General features: G+C 40.7%; 1 protein-coding gene across 9 annotated transcripts in view; it reads left to right on the top strand.

Moving 5' to 3' along the window:
* Positions 1 to 1,493: 1,493 nt before the first annotated feature.
* Positions 1,494 to 13,454, top strand: part of arvcfb (ARVCF delta catenin family member b) — a 143,051-nt gene continuing 131,090 nt past the window's right edge. For 4 of the 9 annotated variants that reach the window (XM_026940305.3, XM_026940308.3, XM_026940306.3 and 1 more), the window contains exons 1-2: positions 3,461 to 3,513; positions 4,231 to 4,304. The gene's annotated coding sequence lies outside the window, so the exon portion shown is untranslated. Of the gene's footprint in view, positions 1,726 to 3,458; positions 3,514 to 4,230; positions 4,305 to 13,454 lie in introns of those variants that run through there. The other 5 variants (XM_053228980.1, XM_053228981.1, XM_026940304.3 and 2 more) reach the window with 5 other exon arrangements.

Below are 13,454 nucleotides of genomic sequence, written 5' to 3'. Positions count from 1 at the left end.
ATTAATCAAAGATTTTTGCCATTAGAGATATGAGTTTATAACAATACATTCTGACAAAAGTAAGGAATAAAACACTCCGTGTCATGCTGTTATAGGAAATTCATCAACAGCAGGGTGGTGTAATGAAGCACAGTTACCGCATTAGACTTGTTGTTTTATTCCACTTATACCACAGCAATTTGCCAGTGATTACAATTCTGATTCACTAAACAATGAAACGTCATACTTTTTATCCATTTAATGTTACGTTTACTTATAGTAGTTTACTTATGGTCATTCCCTTTCCCTTTATCCAGAAAAAAAAAAAACAGCATGTCATGTTATCGAGAAATCACAAAGCGTAAAACTCCTCTGTCGTGAAGATGATGGAAAATGTAAAATTACAGTTTTTTCTGTTACAAAGTGCTGACACTGGAGACTCCTTCCATAAATGTTAATAATAATAATAATGTTAAAAATAAACATCTCCTTACAGAAAACTTCACCACATTAACGATCACACATACGTCATAAAGTCAATGTGCTCTAAAAGCTTTCAGGTTGAAGCATGTTCGCTGGATTTGCCTGTCCAGCATGAATTAAAATTTAAATGATAAATTATGTGACATGGAGATATTTTTGTCATAAAGTGCAACAATTGAGGAATAATTGTATAAATAGTCAAAACAAGTGTAAATTAGTGTAAATATTATGTTGTAACATTTTATGTAGAGGTCTCCAGAGAGCTCATCCAAACCCTTTCAAAAAGATTCTCCCAAAACAAACAAACAAAGACGGAGAGAACTTATCTTAAATTAGTCATCAGTTTAATGGGGGATTTTCTGACCCATTCTGGCAACACAGACTGGAGGTGTAGGCGTGGGAAATCCTTGTCTTTGATTGGTCAGACTGTACATTAAGTTATTTATTACAGGGCTGTGTTTTTAAATTAATGTATTGATTAATTAATTAATTATAATAATTTTAAAAAAGCTTTTTGCTTTTTTTTTTTTTTTTTTTTTGCTTTTTGTTGTTGAGTAAAACTCCCAGAATAAAGTTATTAGGAAACACAGCTGGATTATGTTCTGAAATAAGTTACATAAGTGATACCCTATTCCCTACAGAGCTGTAGTGCTTTATGGGTAATGGAACTTTTTGCAACCAATGACCTCTTCAATATAAAATAAATAAATAAATAAAACTCCACATCTGACTCTGATGTCAATTTTAATCAAATGTGATCTGTGAGCCTAATATTTGATGATGTTCATAACATATATGTGTATTAAAGAGGGGTGTGGAATTAATTTTTACACTTTTAAAGTATTCCCTGACTGCTAAAAAAGTTGGAGTTTTAAGACATTAAATGACCTTTTTCTTCCACTTAAAATACACACAGACTGTAAAAACCTGACAATATTTACACCTGACTCCATGGAGCTAAACTGACCCTCTGCTCCATTTGATTGGCAGCGCATTCAGTGAGCCAATAGGAGGTCAGTGTGGGATGGAGGCGGGGTTTATCGGGTGGCGATTTGTTTTCTCCATGTGGCGTTGTTGCTGTAGGTTTTTCGAAGCTTTAATCCTGTTGTTGTTGAAAAATAACACTCCAAAACACACTAAAAACAAGGAATTACAACCACACGAGCTTTATTTCTGTTTTTTCCTGAGCGTTTTGATGGATTTTTATTAATGGGCCGCACCTGAAGAGTTTTGGTATCAATCATCAAGCAAGCAGGTGATCAGGTAAGACTGGGAATATGCAGGACTGGGGCTGGGAGTGGGGTTGTGTAGTGAAAACACACATTAAAGCAGTGTAAATATCATCTCAGTTCACTTCAAAGCATTCACTGATTTGAATTTGTTGGATTTTAATGTGTACATAGCTTCCATATTCATAAAATACAGTGTATTAACACAATTCTCACCAAAGCTAAGTAACCTAAACAACAAAAATTGTGTGGATGTTGTATATTTTATTTATGTGGAAGTGAAATTGCTTGCTTCACATCTGTACATCACTCATTAAAGAGGAATCCTCATAGAATTTGTATTGGTTTTAATGGTTATAATGGGAATTGTATTGGTTTTAATGGAAACTCTACTGGTAATTTGTTGCCTTCTATTGGTGGCATGTTGTGTCTAGGGGATACAGTTAAGGACCAGTAATGGTTTTAATGGTTAGCTGATGGTTCATAATGGTAATTGTAGTGGAAACTATTAGAAATTGTGTGATGGTTTCTACTGGGATTTGGATGGCAAATTCATGGCAAATTTTGGACTTCTTTTTTTGTGTAGATTTGCTCAAACTGTTGTTTTTGCATTATGGTTTGGATTCTTGTTTTGTTGCCGGATACACCATTACATTTTTATTAGTAGATGCTGGACGAAACATGGTTTCTACTGAGGTTTTGTCAACTATTGTAATTGCAAGATATAGTACAACAACATGCAGTTCAGCAGCTAGATAAATGGCAAGATTATTGGCATTGTTTATATTATAGTGTAGTGGAAAGAGGTACGTATAAAATGATGAATAAATATGTTATGTACATGTTCTCTCCATGTCTTTGTGGGTTTCCTCTGGGTTCTCCGGTCTCCTCCAACCTTCCAAAAACATGCTAAGTGGATTGGCTTTGCTAACTTGCCCCTCGATGTAAAAGTGTGTGTGAATGGTAACCTGTGATGGCCTGGTATCCCTTCCAGGGTGTATTCCTAGCGTTCCACAGTGAACCCTGACCAGGATAAAGCGGTTACTGGAGGCTAATGAATGAATACTATGTGTTGTATGAAAGTGTATGCTAACTAGCCTGTAAGTTGTATATACAGTACAGGCAGTTTTCCGTCCTGGAGAACATCACTAGTGGTTTAGCAGGTGACCTGAGACTGGTTTTATGGGTGTTTGGTGTTTTTCTGAGATGTATAACATGAGTCTGATGGTGGGGAGTGAGTGTATGGGGCATTTCAGACTTTCTGGAAAAATCTCTGATGTGTATATTTCTGCTTATCCAGAAACCTGAATGAATATATCTTGGATTTGTAACTGAATGGAGGCTTGGATACCATTAAAACCATTAGAGCTGTGTAATGGAAACCAGTAGGCATATTTCCATTAGGACAAATAATTTCTAATACTTGTAACAGGTTTATAATAGAAGTAGAGCTTTGCTTTTTGCCTCATATATAAACTACAGGGTGCACAAACTTTCGCTTCAGCTTTAACGGTTAGATTTTGAAATTTTAAATGACAGAAAACCGTCGCGAGCGCATTAATATTAAAAGACGCCCTCCTTTAAAACCTTTAAAACGCTAAATATTTATGAATTTTAATCAGATTTAATCAAAATGAGTGAATAGTTATTAATAATTAATTAATTTTATTTATTTATTTATTTTTTTAAAAGAGGGTGAGCGGCGAGCGCGAGACCAGCTGACCGTTATTACACTACGCGCGTGCAAGTTTACGCACGCGGCTCGCGTTGACGCGCGCGCGCGCGCACCACTGTCAACTGTCATCCGGCAGCGCGGAGTGAGGTAAGATAATCCTGGCCAGGTTTAAATTCTGCCTACAAACGTCGTTAAAACGTCGTTTAAAACCTCGAAATGTTGCTCTTTAACTCTTTAAATGTGACACAGGAAGGTTTCGACGCCGTTTCCTTATGCGTTTTGCTATCTGTGCTCGCGCTGCGCTGGGGTTATTAGCTTGGATAAATATTCACCAAATATTTACAAACTGTTTCCGGTTTGAAAGAAAGAAAAAAAAAAAGGGCAGCCAGTAGTGTTTGTTTGTTTTTCAGGCTAAACTGTACCATTAATTCATAAGACGCGTATCAGCCACAATAAAGGGCTATTAACTGACCGGCCGCGTCTTAATCCGCACTGAATAGTGTACCAAGAAAGCACACTAGAGTACAGTATAGACTATACTGCCGCATAGTACGCTGTGGGTTGCCATGGTTACCATAGCGCGCGCCCTGTTGTGACATATTAATTAGTGCGGATTGGGACGCAGCCCTTAATTCCAGTCTGCAGTGATGTGATGTGTGTGTGTGTGTGTGTGTGCTGCTGCTGCTGCTGCTTCCCTTTAACTCGCACGCGCGCGCGGTCAGGTGCATCTTGTTGCCATAGCAAAGCACAATCTCGCGTGTGTGTGTGTGTATGTGTGTGTGTGTGTGTGTGTGAGAGAGAGAAAGGTAATGGCTGTGCTTTTCTCCTCATCAACATGACTAGCTGTGGTTATTTATCCCACAGGATTGAACTGCACTTCATTATTAAACTGCAGAATTAAAAGGCGGTGGATGGAAGCCACATTTTCTGTGTTAAAGGTAGGGATTTTTCCACGCTGTGTCTCTTTCCAGCAGATTTGCATTTAAAAACGGATGAGTTTAACAGAAAGACAGACTACATGCACATGCCTTCTGTCTCCTTTTCTCACATTTAATACCTTCTGCATCACAAACTTTCAGCTGTCAAATTTCTACCTGACCAGGGAGTTGAGGTTGTTTCTGGATCAGCTTCAGTCACGCCGCTGCATCTGTGCTGTTGCAGATATTAGATGTGGGAGCGAAAATCTAATCTCTATCAGCACCTCGACAGCGAAACTGTTAGGAATGCGTCATATCACAAGGTCTCATTCATAGAATAATAACAACAGTGTGGAGTAAACTCTTACACACACACACACACACACACACACACTCTTAAAGACAGATCTGTGGAAGCCCATTTCTTCCGCTTAAAAAAATCCTGTAATGTCTCAAAGCTATGAGATACTAAGTCATAATTGAGATAAAAGAAACTCATAATGTCAAGATACAAAGCCATAATTGAGATACCGAATCATAATTTCTAGATACTGAGTCATAAGTTCGAGATAACAGATTTATCTATGTCCTATTTGAGATACGAAGTCGTAAATATGAGACAAAAAAACCTCATAATGTCAAGACGTGAATCCATATTTGAGATAGAGACGTGATCTTGAGATACTAAATCATAATTATGAGATAACAAACTTACACGTCAAGATACTAAGTCATAATTATCAGATAAAAAGTCATAATTTTGTGGTCTTGTCTAATATTGTCTCGTGTTAGAACCATACCAAAAGTATCTCAAAATTATGACTTATGTCATGTTTGTGATTTATTTTCTAAAATATCATAATCATAATAATTATTTCAAAATTATGAGATCATATCTTGAAATTGTAACTTGTTTTCTCATAATTTTGACTCTGAGGGTCTTTTAAAGGGTGGAAATGAGCAGATTCACAGATCAGATTGACATTTTTTTTGTTTTAAGTCAGTGATGCTCGACTGGGTTCATGTCACGTTTGCGCCGAATTGCAAATACGCTAAGCAGAGAAGCTGTAACTCTTTCGTTTAAACAACAAAAATCTCACTAAACTTACAGTTCTTTCGTCTGTCCTTTCATTTCTTTTGTGCTTCAGCTGGACAGAACGATGATTAGAGTAAAAAAAAAAATCTTCCTTCATGTTCCTTACACTCACTTGTCGTCTCACTCACTGCTCATGACGTGTTACTGATGTGTCTGATGATAAAATGGAGATCAAATCACTGATCACGTGACACGACTGTCACTGAGTCTACAGTCTGGGCAAGAAAAAAATCAGCCCCAGCCTCGCGTCTCACTTCTACATACCGTTCTGTGTGACAGTTGGTGGCGCTGTAGCGCTCAAAAATACCACATAATCCGCTTTAATCATTTAGGAAATCTGATATGGATGCCAGAAATGATATTTTTGCTTTATTTTATTTTTAACATAACTTTATTTTTTCTTTTTATAGCCATGCTAGCACATTTCTACTAGCTGCTCATGCTAAAACCTCCTGCTTCTGCATGGACTGGTTCCTCTTGCTACAGTAGATTATTGTTTGGACCTCGTTGTATACTGTATTTAAGGGTGTCTTTATTTTAAGGCGTGACATTAAAACCGTAAAAGCGAAAGATTCTGAAAAGAAAAGCATTGATTTCTAAGTTGTTCATTAGCACGTTTATAAAACGCTCGCTTCTCTAGAGCAGAAGGATGCATTTATGCAGCATAGCGAGTTAATGTGGATTATATCATGTCTCATAGGCAGCGTGAGCCTGAGGCAGGAAGCTCCACTTTTATTCGATATGCTGGTGAACGTGAGAGTTCCCTGTCAACTGAAGGGCAGTATAAAGTAACAGAGGCTGGAGATAAATCTGTTCGTATTGTAGCAGCCGATATTGGAATTACATCTAGGCTCGTCCTGTCCTGAATGCCAGGAGGTCACTCTGGTTAACGTGCAACGTTCTTCATCATGTTCCTGGTGCTTTATTGCTTTCAAACGTGTGTGTTTATGAGATTAGAGGTGTGTTTTAACACTGAGGGGAACAGTGAATGTTCTGTCACTGAAGAGCCTGAAGAAAAAAAAAAAAGCTCCTGTCACAAAAGCACAACCTCGTACACATTCGAATAAACCGCAACCGTTTTTCAGGTTTGCGATGGTTGAAAAGGAAGTGTGCAGGAAGATAGACGGCCAGAACCAGCTAACAGAGAGCTAAAGCTCTATGACTGTAGAGAAAGACAGACGTATAAGGTTCTAGACCCGGTTCTTTTGTGTATGTAGTAACGTCCTGGTGTCCGTAACTCTAAGAAACACCACTTTTGAGTTGCACTTTAAAGGACAAGTAGCTGGGGAACGGAGTCTATAAACGCATGTCTGAAATGATGGAGCCACTCGAGCCCCTGCAGGAGAATATTGCAAATCAGTTTTGGAGTTTATGATTCCATTACAGACTGCACCTTTAATTTTCTCCGTCAGCGCCAGAATGAATTCACATCCGTGACTTGTCGACAAGCTTCCTAATTTATTCCTTTTTATAGCTGTGCGGTGAATAGTAATCGGCACACGGCAGGTTCAGAGGCGGAGTTCACACACCGAGGCGTGAAGGGACTTTGAGGAAGTGTAACGCGACGCCGTCCTTCTCTACATCTACATCTAATGACCGAGTGCAGGTGTTTTTCACAAACTCACGAAGCCTGATTGAATTGGCGCCTGCTCGGGTTTGACACCATCAGAACAGAAAGAATCGATTTTTCCTTCCCCCTCGTGGTGAGAGTGTGTGAGATCTGATGTTGACGGCAGTAAAGACTCTGGCACTGGAGCGAGGGAACAGATTCGTAGTGAAACAGGAGGAGGGTTGTGTTACAGCGCAGAGCTCGCAGCACGCAGCACAGCGAGGAAACCCTTCCTTCAAACAAAGCCAATCAGTGTAGATGTATTGCTCACGTATTGTTCCTGTTGGTTTAGGTGTGTGTGTGTGTGTGTGTGTGCTCAGAATAAAGCGTGAAGCCGCAGTTTTCCCCCACTGCAGCACTTTTCTTGTCTCTTTGGTGTCCTTGCAGATGAACGCTCTCTCCTCGAGTCTCCGCCGCAGTCTTCAGTGAACAGTGTGAGGAACGCCGATACCGTGTCACGCTGATCATCAAACCCAGCACTTTCCAAACGTCCCGCTAACTGATTTAATAATTAAGCTCCTGTTCATTCAATGAATGAAAGAAGCATAATAACTGGATCGTCTTATTCAATATGTTTACGCTACAGGTGTCAGCCAGACCGAAACGTTTTGTCTCTCACGCTCCATTTTAGTGACATTTCTCCATTGTGTCTCACGCACACACACACACGCTTCTGACGTCTCCGTAGGCGGCTCGGCTGGGAAACCGACCGCGTCGTTGCTAGGTGAGAAACTTTGTAGCTGAAACATGCACTTCAGCCTGCCGCGGAGAATTCGCTTTCACGCTGCCGGCTCTTAGCTCGTCCTTGATGCTCATTTCCACCCATCTTTTGCTGGAAGAGAATCCACCAGTGGAATGTTAAGACGTTGGAATGTGTCGGCTCTGTCACTAAGAGCTCACTTCATATGTTAATGTAGTGCTCTTATTATGCCCACCTGATTTTTTTTTTTTTTTTTTTTTTTTTTTTCCTCTCCCTCTTTGGCGTCCGTTATTTCTTTAGCTCTACGCTGACAGGGAGCATTGCACTACAGTTCAATTGTGCTGTGTGTAAATCTAGTGAGGTTTGTTTGACGTGTCCGACTCTGAACTGAGCCAAGACTGAAATAAAGGCATATAAAGCAGTCTTATAGCCCAGAACTCGTTAATCAGCAGCCCTCAACAAGTTGTGTTTATTCACACATCTGACTGTGTGCAGGGTGCGATGGAAGAGCCGTCAGCAGCGATCCTGCAGGGAGGACCCTGAGGGCTCACGACGGGGGAGAGAGAGAGACAGAGAGAGAGACAGAGAGAGACAGACAGAGAGAGAGAGAGAGAGAGGTGGAGAGAGAAATGGAGTGAGAGACACAGCGAGAAGGATTAAATAGTGCAGTACTTAAGCTTGTGTTGATGGCATTTCATTTTTCCAGCTTGGTCTCGCACTATATCTGTGTGAGTGTTTTTTTTTTTCCTCTCCCATCAGTGCAGATTAATCACACAAACTATCAACACATGCACATTTCTGCACAAAATCATACTTTTTCCTCCATCTTCCCCACCTGCCTGTGTGTGTTTTCATAAAACTGTGACTCAAAATAGAATTTAAAGTGGAGAATAACACCGTAACACTACTAATGAGGACAGATACAACTCTCTCTCTACGCAAGAATGAATGAGCCTTTGAGTGGCCACCTGTCGGCCTCCCTCCCTCTCTCTCTTTCTCTCTCTCTCTCTCTCCCTCTCCCTCTCTCTCTCTCTCTCTCTCTCTCTGCTCTCTGAAACTGAGCGTGTGTGTGTGTGTACTCAGTGCAGTGGTGATGTGATGGTGAAAGTGTGTATGTGATGCTGAGTTTGGACTCAAAAATCTGAACTAGGCTGAACAGAGATAAAGCCATCCTAAAAGTCCCTGTTGTGCTCTGTCTCTCTCTCTCTCTCTCTCTCTCTCTCTTTCTCTCTCTCTCTCTCTCTGGTCGTTTGGTATGCTGCAGTACTCGATCATGGCGTCTCTCCTGGCACGGGCCGAGGCACCTGCTCCATCTCACCAAAGCAGCAGGGTATTTAACTTGCTCCTCGCTGCAGTGGAGGTCAGAAAAAAAGATGTGTTATTAGAATTTAGATGAGTTTTTCTTTCGCATGGGTCAGACTCACGCGCTCATAAATCACAATGTAGCGCTCTTATTTGTCTGTGTGTTTTGTGAGAACAAGGAATTAGCATGCAGGGCATTGAGAGCGTCTCTCCCTCTATCCGAGGAGCTGCTCAGTAATGAGCGCGGCGTCTCAGAGCGTTATTTCTTTCAACGCGAACCAACACAAATGAGTCTAATGTAGCTAACAAGCTTCAGGGCACTAACAATAACTCTGCTTCATCACACCACCCTGTCATTGATTATTCTCCTATAAGAGGAAAATAGTCTCTTATTCCATATTTATATGTTTGAGAGCAAAGAAGAAGTGAGCCATGTTTTTTCTCTCTCTTTTTCTCTCCTTCTCTCTCCTTCTCTCTCTCTCTGTAAGGCCAGACTGTGAATGTTATTTTATTTTAAGCTCCTGTAACAAGCTCGACGATGTGTTGTGTTGTCCTAATGTTCCAGATAAGAAGTGTAAGAAGACTAAGACGTATTTGTCTCTTCTCTCGGCATAGAGCGCGAGGTGCGATGTTCTTTAATAACGCCTGTCCATCACACCATTACACTTTGGACGTCTCGGATGAATGAGGACGAGAAAGGAGCCAGATCCCTTTGTGCATGCGGCAGATAGGATGCGTTTGTGTCTGACCCTCATTTCAGAACAACAGCTGCTAAAAGCAAAAGCTGAGTGATCTGTAGTCTGTCTCTTTCACCTTCACTCCCTCTCTCTCTGTCTCTGTCCCCGTGGCTTAATCGTGCTTTACCAGATGAATAATTCTGGATTTACCTCATGTCAGCTGTGTTTCATGTTGACCTGCTGCTGACCCGCTGCTCGATTTGGAGCGACGCGGCGCGGGATTTCCTGCCTCCTCGTTTATGTGCCTCGATAAATCAGCGTGTTTATGGGCTGTGGTGGTATTAATTTCAAGATATTGCAGCGTAACTGAATAAACGGTCGGAGTTCTGTTTATGACGTGAAACTACAGATCAACAAGAAAACTAAATGAACTATCAGTTTTAAAAAATGAGTCGTAACCAGGGTGTGAGTTAAAGCTCTGGAAGAGTGAGCTTATTTTATGAACCTTGAGGAAGTACCAGAAACGCTCTGATGGGGGAAAAAAAAAAAAAACCTGACATGCACTTGCCAAAGCCTTGAGCCAATCGGATCAGACCTTCATGCATGTTTTACTTTAGTAGTAATGGTAATCGTGTATTGGCTTATTAAAGGCTTATTAAACGTTTTTAAAAGGCTTGGAATTGTGAAAATAGTGCCAGTGCATAGCAGAGACACAGCAGAGATGCGACTGGATAATATCTTAAGTCCTGCTGTTGTGCTGCGTACCCCAGTAATCCTCTGTGCCCAGTCTGCCAGTCTGCCACACGCAGCGTGACGGGACACAGGGGTCAGTTTGTGAGATTTTTGGACATTCACGCGTTTCTCAGCTTTCTCCTGACTCTAGTCCCTGTACTGCTTGTCCTACTGGCCAAATGTCTGCGTGTGGATTAAATCTGCTAAAAAAAAAAAAAGCTGCTTAAATTTAATCACGTGTGTCCACATGTGTGTGGAGGTGAATAAATAATACAACCATATCTGGGTTGAGAATATCTTCATGTATGACAAACAAATTCATTTTTATATACGAGTAAATAAGTGCATTTGTCTCTTCTGTTCCTCCCAAAACCTGGCCTGAGAGGAGAGATCGGTGTGCTGTGTCGTGTTTTCGGCCAGGCTTCATCCCGGTTGCGAGCAGGGGATTGTAGGACACTGGGAAGATCCAGAAGAGCGGACGCTGGGTCCATCTGGGTCTCTTTCTATTCACTATTAACTCACAGTTCACTATTATTGAGCGACTCTAAAGAGTCCTGACTACTTATGTAGTCTTACCAGCTTCCCCGAAGAGAGGCTAATGATGTGAGTCAAACGTGCTGATCCAAATAAGTCAGGATAATGAGAGAAAATGATAATGCTTGGCCTCTGAACTTCTAACCAGCTTTATAATCCATAGCCTTTATCTACTGAATACTAATAATGCAATACGATGTAACCGCTACAACACCTTTAAGTTTATTAAAACGTACTCATGAACACTTAACAAGGTAAAGTGTGATTGCTTTTCTGTCTGGCATGGAATCTTCTCCACAGGTACGATAGGTAGCCCGGCTTGCGCTTTTGCTGCCGAGCGTCTTTTGTGCTTTGACAAAACAAAATAATAATAATGATAATAATAATAATAATAATCAGTCGATCCACAAATAGGGCAAATTTGGACTTAGGCTTACAGTAATAATTCTGCAAAGCAGTGTCTTCGAAATGCGATTCTGTTTGGGTCAAGCCAAGTTTAGCAAATACCTTAAAGTTAATTTCCTCCATACTGTATTTTCTGCCATTTTAAATGTTTTTTTCATCTCTTTTCCCACAAATTTTGTCCAATCAGGACCACATTTGGTACAAAGTATTGTAAGAACATCCCAAACAAAACATGTTTCTTGGATTTTTTTTTTTTTTTTTTTACGTACAGGACAGTTCGTTCATAACGTGCCAACAAATGTGATGGTAAATTTTTTTCCATACAGTGAGGGCATCTCTCGGCAATAGCGTGACACATTGTGACCAAACTTTGAAGCAGACTGAAAGACCTCTGAAAGACGTTTTGTCTAAATTCACCTCTCGTTAGCTCTATAACTCGAAAAATTTTTAAAACTGCTTGTAACCTTTGAACCATTCAATATCAAGACTTTTCTTTCTTGTGATTCCCTGGAAGGTGCCAAGTGTTCTTCATATAACGACTTTGTGATTCGACAAACAGAAGGTTAGTCGTTTTGAATTTTAACTGTTTTTTCACTTCTTCTCATACAAATGTTGTCCAATAACCCTGAAATTTGGAAGACAACATCAGGAGACCAACCTGAACAAAATTTGTTTCTCAGATTTTTTTATTTGATGGATGATTTGTCCATAACGCACAAAAGAATTTGGCGGCGAAGTTGTTATTAATGAAGTTGTATATTAATGTGGCCATGATTTGCGGGGAAAGGTCGTATTTGTTTGAGTTTTGCGTTTCAAACCAACCAGTTACCTCTCACTCTCGTCACTGACTGGACCAGACCTCATTCCCTCTCCCGCAGTAGGGGTGGTGACTCCCATCCAGCCGTGTCACTTAATCCTGACTACCCATTATCTAGTCTGAATGGATCATTTCAGTATGTCGGTCTATATGATTTAACAGATGCCCTTGTCTGGCTCTACGTGGCCTTGGCTAGAGTTGTTAGAAATCCCCTGAGTGACCGCGTTCTGAAAAGTACTTCTAATTAGCTACACATGGGAAACACTTTGTTAGGGACCATATTGCCAGCCCACACTTTAGCCAAACTTGTGGACATTGTGCCAGAGTGGCTGAGGATAAGTGGGGCTTAGAAGAAAGTGTTTTAAATGTGTTTTCAAAGCTGGGCTCTTCAAACAGAGTAGCAAATAACAAGGGTTGCTCCAAGAGCCCTCACGTCCACTTTGCCAGTAAAGCTCTATGCAAAAACGCACTCGTGATTCAGTAACACGAGCAGCATCCTAGGAGCCATTTTGGGCCTTCAGTCAGGAAAGTGTTCGCCTGATGCAAGTAGATTCTTCACTGATGGTCACTTTTGCAGTTTCTTTGATGAAGGAGTTTCATTATTAGGCCTACTGACATGTAGAGGATGATGACAGCTATGCTGCAAATCAGGCTTGTAAATCACAGGCAGCTTTTTGCCATGTTTTGTTAGAGAAAGAAGAGTACAGTTTGAATGTTTCACATACTGGAACCTTGCTATAGTGCCAATTCTTTTTTTTAATTTAAAAATGGATCAGTGTAGACAAGCAGGAAAAGAGAGAGGAAAAAGAGAAACGGTGCCAGGCAGTTCATTATAAGAGGCGGACATCTCATCAAAAGACATCCCAGTTTGTTTCTTGTTAAATGGCCAAGGCACCAGGCCAGAACACGGCTTCATTGTGCACACGGCTTAGGAGTAAAAAATTACTCTGGACATTTTGGCTTGTAAAATGGACGATTGTTCCTGCGGAGGCCGTTCTGGTGCAGTTCAATGACAAGAGGAACCATGCAGTAATTTGTCGTTTCTGTTTAGTGCAGAATCATAGTGTTGGATCTGACACGTTACTGCTGTGGAAACATTCTCAAATACAGCCAGGCTCGAAGGCAAGGAAGTGAAATGTTCTGCGATGGCCAAGTCAATCCCCTGAGCTGAATCCAAAAGAGCATGCGTTTATAGACTGGTGACAATTTAAAGGAAAAAACAGGTGCTCTCTTGTGCTGTAGGGGTGCGTTTATTTATTTGTTTGCGCGCACAAATAAAATTGCTTTACTGTGAATCAA

The sequence above is a fragment of the Pangasianodon hypophthalmus genome, chromosome 24 (genome assembly GCF_027358585.1).
Source record: "Pangasianodon hypophthalmus isolate fPanHyp1 chromosome 24, fPanHyp1.pri, whole genome shotgun sequence".
NCBI classification, from domain to species: domain Eukaryota; kingdom Metazoa; phylum Chordata; class Actinopteri; order Siluriformes; family Pangasiidae; genus Pangasianodon; species Pangasianodon hypophthalmus.
Note: the sequence above shows the minus strand (reverse complement) of the source record. Positions and strands in the feature narration are given on the sequence as shown.